This window comes from Arachis ipaensis, chromosome B9 (genome assembly GCF_059453495.1).
Source record: "Arachis ipaensis isolate K30076 ecotype BB chromosome B9, ASM5945349v1, whole genome shotgun sequence".
Taxonomy (NCBI): domain Eukaryota; kingdom Viridiplantae; phylum Streptophyta; class Magnoliopsida; order Fabales; family Fabaceae; genus Arachis; species Arachis ipaensis.
Genome location: NC_142444.1, coordinates 97,125,198 through 97,135,781, shown reverse-complemented (window position 1 = coordinate 97,135,781; position 10,584 = coordinate 97,125,198). Strand labels below are relative to the sequence as shown.

Genomic DNA, 10,584 nt, shown 5'->3' with positions numbered 1-10,584 from the left:
GCTCAGATTAGGTAATTTTATTTTAATTTTAAGCTTTTTGTTTTTATTATTTTTTATTTTCGAAAAATTTTCAAAAAAAAATTTCTTTTTTGTTTTCCCAAAATAATTTTCGAAAAATCCAAAAAAATTAATAAAATCATAAAAACCAACAATATTTTGTGTTTCTTGTTTGAGTCTTGTGTCAATTTTTAAGTTTGGTGTCAATTGCATATTTTTATAATTGTCTTTAATTTTCGAAAATTCATCATATGTTCTTCATAATCTTCAAGTTGTTCTTAATGAATTCCTTTGTTTGATCTTTGCATTTTCTTGTTTTGTGTCTTTTCTTATTTTTCATATGCATTTTCAATTTGTTAGTGTCTAAAGTTTGAAAATTTCTAAGTTTGGTGTCTTGCATGTTTTTCTTTTCTTAAAAATTTTCAAAAATAAGTTCTTGGTGTTCATCTTGACATTCAAAGTGTTCTTGGTATTCATCTTGATATTCAAAGTGTTCTTGCATGCATTGTGTGTTTTGATTCATAATTTTCATGTTTTTGAGTCTTTTGGTTGTTTTTCTCTTTCTTCATTAAAAATTCAAAAAAAAAAATAAAATATCTTTCCCTTATTCACTCATAAATTTTCGAAAATTTGAGTTGACTTTTTCAAAAATTTTTAAAATCTAGTTGTTTCTTATGAGTCAAATCAAGTTTTCAATTTAAAAATTCTATCTTTTTCAAATATTTTTTTCAAAAATCAAATCTTTTTCATTTTTTCTTTCATATTTCAAAAATTTTAAATTTTGATTTTCATATCTTTTTGTTTCTTGTTAGTCAAGTAATCAACTTTAATTTTCAAAATCAAATCTTTCGAAATTTCTTTTTCAAAATCAATTTCAAAATCTTTTCTAACCTCTTATCTTTTTAAAATTGATTTTCAAATCTTTTTCAAACTAATCCTATCTTTTTGTTTGATTCTTATCTTTTTTTCAAAACTACCTAACTAATTCTCTCTCTAATTTTTGAAAAATCACCTTCCTCTTTTTCAAAATTCTTTTTTAATTAACTATTTGTAGATGTTAATTTGATTTAATTTTATTTTCCTTTCTTAATTTTCGCATTTTAACTTTAATTTTTAAATTAAAAACAAAAATATTTTTCTTTTCTTTTCAATTATTTTCGAAAATTCTTCTCTCTCATCTCTTTCTAATTATTTTATTTATCTACTAACACTTCTCTTCTTCTTAAAAATTCGAACCCTCCCCCTCTTTCTGTGTTCGAATTTCTTTTCTTCTTCTACTCACATAAAGGAATCTCTATACTGTGACATAGAGGATTCCTCTTCTTTTCTGTTTTCTTCTTTTTCATATGAGCAGGAACAAGGATAAGAACATTCTTGTTGAAGCTGATCCTGAATCTGAAAGGACTCTGAAGAGGAAGCTAAGGGAAGCTAAAGCACAACTCTCTGGAGAAAATATGACAGAAATTTTCGAAAAAGAAAGAGACATGGCCAAAAATAATAACAATGCAAGAAAGATGCTTGGTGACTTTACTGCACCAAATTCCAATTTACATGGAAGAAGCATCTCAATCCCTGCCGTTGGAGCAAACAATTTTGAGCTAAAGCCTCAATTAGTTTCTCTGATGCAACGAAACTGCAAGTTTCATGGACTTCCATCAGAAGATCCTTTTCAGTTCTTAACTGAATTTTTGCAGATCTGTGATACTGTTAAGACCAATGGGGTTGACTCCGAGGTCTACAAGCTTATGCTTTTCCCGTTTGCTGTAAGAGACAGAGCTAGAATATGGTTGGACTCTCAACCTAAATATAGCTTGAACTCTTGGGATAAGCTGGTCACAGCTTTCTTAGCCAAGTTCTTTCCTCCCCAAAAGCTTAGCAAGCTTAGAGTGGATGTTCAAACCTTCAAACAAAAAGAAGATGAATCCCTCTATGAAGCTTGGGAGAGATACAAGCAACTGACCAAAAAGTGTCCTTCTGACATGCTTTCAGAATGAACCATCCTGGATATATTCTATGATGGTCTGTCTGAATTATCTAAGATGTCATTGGACCATTCTGCAGGTGGATCCATTCACCTAAAGAAAACGCCTGCAGAAGCTCAAGAACTTATTAACATGGTTGCAAATAACCAGTTCATGTACACTTCTGAAAGGAATCCTGTGAGTAATGGGACGCCTCAGAGGAAGGGAGTTCTTAAAATTGATACTCTGAATGCCATATTGGCTTAGAATAAAATATTGACTCAGCAAGTCAATATGATTTCTCAGAGTCTGAATGGATTGCAAGCTGCATCCAACAGTACTCAAGAGGCATCTTCTGAAGAAGAAGCTTATGATCCTGAGAACCCTGCAATAGCAGAGGTGAATTACATGGGAGAACCCTATGGAAATACCTATAATTTCTCATGGAGAAATCATCCAAATTTCTCATGGAAGGATCAACAAAAGCCTTAACAAGGCTTTAATAATGGTGGAAGAAACAGGTTTAGCAATAGCAAACCTTTTCCATCATCCACTCAGTAACAGACAGAGAATTCTGAGCAGAATCCATATAGCTTAGCAAATATAGTCTCTGATCTATCTAAGGCCACTCTAAGTTTCATGAATGAAATAAGGTCCTCCATTAGAAATTTGGAGGCACAAGTGGGCCAGCTGAGTAAAAGAGTCATTGAAACTCCTCCTAGTACTCTCCCAAGCAATACAGAAGAGAATCCAAAAAGAGAGTACAAGGCCATTACCTTACTTGGTGTAGCCGAACCCAAAATGGAGGAGGAGGAGGACGTGAATCCTAGTGAGGAAGACCTCCTGGAACGCTCAGTGACCAATAAGGAGTTTCTCTTTGAGGAACCAAAAGAATCTGAGGCTCATCTAGAGACCATAGAGATTCCATTGAACCTCCTTTTGCCCTTCATGAGCTCTGATGAGTATTCATCCTCTGAAGAGGATGAAGACATTACTGAAGAGCAAGTTTCTAAATACCTTGGTGCAATCATGAAGCTGAACGCCAAATTATTTGGTAATGAGACTTGGGAAGATGAACCTCCCTTGCTCACCAATGAACTAAATGCATTGGATAGGCATAAATTACCTCAAAAGAAATAGGATCCTGGTAAATTCTTAATTCCCTGTAACATAGGCACCATGACCTTTGAGAAAGCTCTGTGTGACCTGGGGTCAGGAATAAACATAATGCCACTCTCTGTAATGGAGAAACTTGGGATCTTTGAGGTGCAAGCTGCCAGAATCTCATTAAAGATGGCAAACAACTCAAGAAAATAGGCTTATGGACTAGTAGAGGACGTGCTAGTAAAGGTTGAAGGCCTTTACATCCCTGCTGATTTCATAATCCTAGACATTGGGAAGGAAGAGGATGAATCCATCATCCTTGGAAGACCCTTCCTAGCCACAGCAAGAGCTGTAATTGATGTGGACAGAGGAGAATTGGTCCTTCAACTGAATGAGGACAACCTTGTATTTAAGACTCAAAGATCTTCTTCTGTAACCATCGAGAGTAAGCATGAAAAGCTTCTCTCACTGCAGAGTCAACCAAAGCCCCCACAGTCAAACTCTAAGTTTGGTGTTGGGAGGCCACAACCAAACTCTAAGTTTGGTATTGAACCCCCACATTCAAACTCTAAGTTTGGTGTTGGGAGGTTCCAACAATGCTCTGAACATCTGTGAAGCTCCATGAGAGCTCACTGTCAAGCTATTGACATTAAAGAAGCACTTGTTGGGAGGCAACCCAATATTATTTAATTATATCTATTTATTTTCTATTGTTATTTTATGTTTTTTAGGTTGATGATCATGTGGAGTCACAAAAACTACTGAAAAATAAAAAATAGAATGAAAAACAGCATTAAAAACAGCTCACCCTGGAGGAAGAGCTTACTGGCGTTTAAACGCTAGTAAGAAGCATCAAACTGGCGTTTAACGCCAGAAAGAAGCATCAAGCTGGCGTTAAACGCCAGAAACAAGCACCAGACTGGCGTTTAACGCCAGAACAGAGCATGGAAGTGGCGTTAAACGCCAGAAACAGGCTACATTTGGGCGTTTAACCCCAAAAACAGGTAGCAGTCTGGGGTTAAACGCTAGTATTGCATACAAAGGGCGTTTTGCACGCCTAATTGGAGCAGGGATGTTAAGTCCTTGACCCCACTGGATCTGTGGACCCCACAGGATCCTCACCTACCCCACCTCTTCTTCTCTCCTCTTCTCCCCTTTTCATAACCCTCTTCCCCAAATACCCTTCACCAATCACCTCAGCCACTCTTCCCCATAAACCCCACCTACCTCCAAAACTTAAATTCTTTTCCCTCCCAAACCCAACCCTAATGGCCGAACCCTAAACCTCCCTCCACTCCTATGTAAACCCCTCATTCCTTCTTCATTTTCACACAACACAACCCTCTCTTCTTCCCCTTGGCCGAATACACACCTCTCTCCTTCTCCTCCATTTTTCTTCTTCTTCGACTACTTTCTTTCTTCTTTTGCTTGAGGACGAGCAAACCTTCTAAGTTTGGTGTGGTAAAAGTATGGCTTTTTGTTTTTCCATAACCATTTATGACACATAAGGCCAGAGAAACCTCTAGAAAGAGGAAAGGGAAGGCAAAAGCTTCCACCTCTGAGTCATGGGAGATGGAGAGATTCATCTCAAAAGCTCATCACTAAGAAAAGGATGGAGCAAACAAGAGAGCCCACTTATGGACCTCAACAAGAGCATGAGAAAATTCCTCACCATGATATCCCTGAGATGCCTCAAGGGATGCACTTTCCTTCACAGAACTATTGGGAGCAAATTAACACTTCCCTAGGAGAATTAAGCTCCAACATGGGACAACAAAGAATGGAGCACCAAGAGCACTCCATCATCCTCCATGAGATTAGAGAAGATCAAAGAGCTATGAGGGAGGAGCAACAAAAACAATGAAGAGACATAGAGGAGCTCAAAAGCACCATTGGTTCTTCAAGAAGAGGAAGACGCCACCCTCACTAAGGTGGACCCGTTCCTTAATCTCCTTATTCTTATTTTTCTGTTTTTCATCTACTATGCTTTATGTTTGTGTCTTTACTATATGATTATTAGTGTTTAAGTGTCTATGTCTTAAAGCTATGAATGTCCTATGAATCCATCACCTCTCTTAAATGAAAAATGTTTTAATTACAAAAGAACAAGAAGTACATGGTTTCAAATTCATCCTTAAAACTAGTTTAATTATTTTGATGTGGTGACAATATTTTTTGTTTTCTGAATGAATGCTTGAACAGTGCATATGTCTTTTGAATTTGTTGTTTATGAATGTTAAAATTGTTGGCTCTTGAAAGAATGATGAAAAAGGAGAATTGTTATTTGATGATCTGAAAAATCATAAAAATGATTCTTGAAGCAAGAAAAAGCAGTGAATAGAGAAAAGCTTGCAAAAAAAAAAAAAGAAAAGAAAATTGGCAAAAAAAAAAGAGAAAAAGAAAAAGCAAGCAGAAAAAGCCAAAAGCTCTTTAAACCAAAAGGCAAGAGAAAAAAGCCAGTAACCCTTTAAACCAAAAGGAAAGGATCCAAGGCTTTGAGCATCAGTGGATAGGAGGGCCCAAAGGAATAAAATCCTAGCCTAAGCGGCTAAACCAAGCTGTCCCTAACCATGTGCTTGTGGCGTGAAGGTGTCAAGTGAAAAGCTTGAGACTGAGCGATTAAAGTCAAGGTCCAAAGCAAAAAAAAAAAAGAGTGTGCTCATGAATCCTGGACACCTCTAATTGGGGACTTTAGCAAAGCTGAGTCACAATCTGAAAAGGTTCACCCAGTTATGTGTCTGTGGCATTTATGTATCCGGTGGTAATACTGGAAACAAAGTGCTTAGGGCCACGACCAAGAATCATAAAGTAGCTATATTCAAGAATCAATATACTGAACTAGGAGAATCAATAACACTATCTGAATTCTGAGTTCCTATAGATGCCAATCATTCTGAACTTCAACGGATAAAGTGAGATGCTAAAACTGTTCAGAGGCAAAAAGCTACTAATCCCACTCATCTAATTGGAGCTAAGTTTCATTGATATTTGGAATTTATAGTATATTCTCTTCTTTTTATTCTATTTGATTTTAAGTTGCTTGGGGACAAGCAACAATTTAAGTTTGGTGTTGTGATGAGCGGATAATTTATACGCTTTTTGGCATTGTTTTTACATAGTTTTTAGTATGATTTAGTTAGTTTTTAGTATATTTTTATTAGTTTTTAAATAAAATTCACATTTCTGGACTTTACTATGAGTTTGTGTGTTTTTCTGTGATTTCAGGTAATTTTTGGCTGAAATTGAGGGACTTGAGCAAAAATCAGATTCAGAGGCTGAAAAAGGACTGCTGATGCTGTTGGATTCTGACCTCCCTGCACTCAAAGTGGATTTTCTGGAGCTACAGAACTCGAAATGGCGCGCTTCCAATTGCGTTGGAAAGTAGACATCCAGGGCTTTCCAGAAATATATAACCGTCCATACTTTGACTAAGAATAGACGATGTAAACTGGCGTTCAACGCCAGCTTTCTACCCAAATCTGGCGTCCAGCGCCAGAAAAGGAGCCAAAACCAGAGTTGAACACCCAAACTGGCACAAAAGCTGGCGTTCAACTCCAAGAAGGACCTCTACACGTGAAACACTCAAGCTCAGCCCAAACACACACCAAGTGGGCCCCGGAAGTGGATTTATGCATCAATTACTTACTTCTGTAAACCCTAGTAGCTAGTTTATTATAAATAGGACCTTTCACTATTGTATTAGACGTCTTTTTGACCATCCTGGATCCTGGATTGTATTTTGATCCTGTGATCACGTTTTGGGGGCTGGTCATCTCGGCCATGCCTGGACCTTCACTTATGTATTTTCATACGGTAGAGTTTCTACACTCCATAGATTAAGGTGTGGAGCTCTGCTGTTCCTCAAAGATTAATGCAAAGTACTACTGTTTTTTATTCAATTCATTTTATTTCGCTTCTAAGATATCCATTCGCACCCAAGAACGTGATGAAGGTGATGATTATGTGTGACGCTCATCACCATTCTCCCCTATGAACACGTGCCTGACAAACACTTCCGTTCTACATGAAATAAGCTAGAATGAATATCTCTTAGATCTCCTAACCAGAATCTTCGTGGCGTAAGCTAGAATGATGGCGGCATTCAAGAGAATCCGGAAATTCTAAACCTTGTCTGTGGTATTCCGAGTAGGATTCAATGATTGGATGACTGTGACGAGCTTCAAACTCGCGAGTGCTGGGCGTTAGTGACAGACGCAAAAGGAGGGTGAATCCTATTCCAGCATGATCGAGAACCGACAGATGATTAGCCGTGCTGTGACAGAGCATGTGAGCATATTTTTCACTGAGAGGAGGGGATGTAGCCACTGACAACGGTGATGCCCTTGCATAAAGCCAGCCATGGAAAGGAGTAAGACTGATTGGATGAAGATAGCAGGAAAGCAGAGGTTCAGAGGAACGAAAAGCATCTCCATTCGCTTATCTGAAATTCCTACCAATGAATTACATAAGTACCTCTATCCCTATTCTATTATTTATCATTCGAAAACATCATTATCAATTTATATCTGCCTGACTGAGATTTGCAAGGTGACCATAGCTTGCTTCATACCAACAATCTCCGTGGGATTCGACCCTTACTCACGTAAGGTATTACTTGGACGACCCAGTGCACTTGCTGGTTAGTTGTATCGAAGTTGTGAACCATGGTATTGGCACCATGTTCTTGGCGCCATTGCCAGGGAAAGAAAGAGCCATGAATTTTACATAATTAAAGTGTAATCACGATTACGCGTACCAAGTTGCTCACTTTGCCAGGGATTGTTCGAGCCTGGACATCACAATTTCGTGCACCAAGTTTTTGGCGCCGTTGCCGGGGATTGTTTGAGTTTGGACAACTGACGGTTCATCTTGTTGCTCAGATTAGGTAATTTTCTTTTTGTTTTCTTTTCAAAAAATTTTCAAAAAATATTTCAAAAATTTTATTCAAAATTTTTAAGAATGAATTCTAGTGTTTCATGAAGCATGTGAAGCCTGGCTGGCTGTAAAGCCATGTCTAAATTCTTTTGGACTGAGGCTTCCAAACCATCAGCATAGAGGCAAGTTACATATTTGATAAGTAATGAGCTGTATATTCTGATATCTTTCTGAAGCTTGGTTGGCCATTGGCCATGTCTAGTGTTTTGGACCGGAGCTTTCATTGAAAGCTTGGCTGGCTAGTGAGCCATGTCTAATTCCTGGATTGAAGCTTTAGACTAAGAATGCAAGATTCCTGGAATTCATGTTAAAAAATTTTGGAATCCTTATTTTTTCTTTTTCATATAATTTTCAAAAAAAAAAAACTAGAAAATCATAAAAATCAAAAATATTTTTCTGTTTCTTGTTTGAGTCTTGAGTCATATCATAAGTTTGGTGTTAATTGCATATGCATCTTGCATTTTTCGAAAATATCATGCATTCATAGTGTTCTTCATGATCTTCAAGATGTTTTTTTGTTTTGTGTCTTTTATTGTTTTTCATATGCATTCTTGAATTCTTAGTGTCTAAGCATTAAAGAATTCTAAGTTTGGTGTCTTGCATGTTTTCTTTGCATTAAAAGTTTTTCAAAATTGTGTCTATGATGTTCATCTTGACATTCATAGTGTTCTTGGTGTTCATCTTGACATTCATAGCATTCTTGCATGCATCACATGTTTTGATCTAAAAATTTCATGCATTGCATCATTTTTCTTGTTTTTTCTTTCTCATCATAAAAATTTAAAAATAAAAAAAAATATCTTTCCATTTTTCTCTCATCAAATTCGAAAATTTGGATTGACTTTTTCAAAAATTTTTAAAATCAAATTGTTTCTCATGAGTCAAATCAAATTTTCAATTTGAAAATCTTATCTTTTTCAAAATCTTTTTCAAAATTCTTAGTTATTTTCGAAAATTCCAAAAATATTTTTCTTATTTTTTGAAAATAACATAATCAATTAATATTTTGATTCAAAAATTTCAAGTTTGTTACTTGTTAAGAAAGATTCAAACTTTAAGTTCTAGAATCATATCTTGTGATTTCTTGTGAATCAAGTCATTAATTGTGATTTTAAAAAAATCAAATCTTTTTCAAAAACTAATTTCAATCATATCTTTTCAAAAATATCTTCTTATCTTATCTTTTCAAAAATATGATTTCAAAATATCTTTTCTAACTTCCTAACTTCTTATCTTTTCAAAATTTGTTCCAACTAACTAACTAACTTTTTGTTTGTTTCTTAACTTTTTCAAAACTACCTAACTAACTCTCTCTCTCTCTAGTTTTCGAAAATATCTCCCCTCTTTTTCAAAATTTCTTTTTAATTAACTAATTATTTCTATTTTTAATTATAAAAATTTTTCGAAAAAAAAATACTAACCTTTTTCAAAAACTATTTTCGAAAATCACTAACTCTTTTTCAAAAATTGTTTTCGAAAATTCACTTCCCCCTCTCATCTTCTTCTATTTGTTTATTGATATACTATCATCTTTCCTTCAACTCTCCAAAAATCTGAACCCCTTCTCTCTCTGAGTTCAGATTTTCTTCCTTTCTTTTCTTCTACTAACACAAGGATCCCTATACTGTGGTATAAAGGATCCATATTATTATTACTATTTTTTCTGTGCCCTCTACTTTGTCATATGAGCAGGAGCAAGGACAAGAACATTCTTGTTAAAGTAGATCCAGAACCTGAAAGGACTCTGAAGAAAAAATTAAGAGAAGCTAAAATACAACAATCCAGAGATAACCTTTCAGAAATTTTCGAACAGGAAGAGGAGATGGCAGCCGAAAATAATAATAATGTAAGGAAGATGCTTGGTGACTTTACTGCACCTAATTCCAATTTACATGGAAGAAGCATCTCCATTCCTGCCATTGGAGCAAACAACTTTGAGCTGAAACCTCAATTAGTTTCTCTGATGCAGCAGAACTGCAAGTTTCATGGACTTCCATCTGAAGATCCTTTTCAGTTCTTAACTGAATTCTTGCAGATATGTGATACTGTTAAGACTAATGGAGTAGATCCTGAAGTCTACAGGCTCATGCTTTTCCCTTTTGCTGTAAGAGACAGAGCTAGAATCTGGTTGGACTCTCAACCTAAAGATAGCCGGAACTCTTGGGATAAGCTGGTCACGGCTTTCTTAGCCAAGTACTTTCCCCCTCAAAAGCTGAGCAAGCTTAGAGCTGATGTTCAAACCTTCAGACAGAAAGAAGGTGAATCCCTCTATGAAGCTTGGGAAAGATACAAACAGTTGACCAAAAAGTGTCCTTCTGACATGCTTTCAGAATGGACCATCCTGGATATATTCTATGATGGTTTATCTGAGCTATCAAAGATGTCACTGGACACTTCTGCAGGTGGATCCATTCACCTAAAGAAAACGCCTGCAGAAGCTCAAGAACTCATTGACATGGTTGCTAATAACCAGTTCATGTACACTTCTGAAAGGAATCCTGTGAGTAATGGGACGCCTATGAAGAAGGGAGTTCTTGAAGTTGATACTCTGAGTGCCATATTGGCTCAGAATAAAATATTGACTCAG

At 36.2% G+C, this 10,584-nt stretch overlaps 2 non-coding genes across 2 annotated transcripts; both read right to left on the bottom strand.

The window, feature by feature from the left end:
* Positions 1-1,874: 1,874 nt before the first annotated feature.
* Positions 1,875-1,982, bottom strand: LOC148545567 (small nucleolar RNA R71). The gene has a single exon (XR_015900901.1). It is a non-coding gene; the product is annotated as a small nucleolar RNA R71 (small nucleolar RNA).
* An 8,233-nt stretch (positions 1,983-10,215) lies between these two features.
* LOC148545566 (small nucleolar RNA R71) lies at positions 10,216-10,323 on the bottom strand. The gene has a single exon (XR_015900727.1). It is a non-coding gene; the product is annotated as a small nucleolar RNA R71 (small nucleolar RNA).
* Between the last annotated feature and the right edge of the window lie 261 nt (positions 10,324-10,584).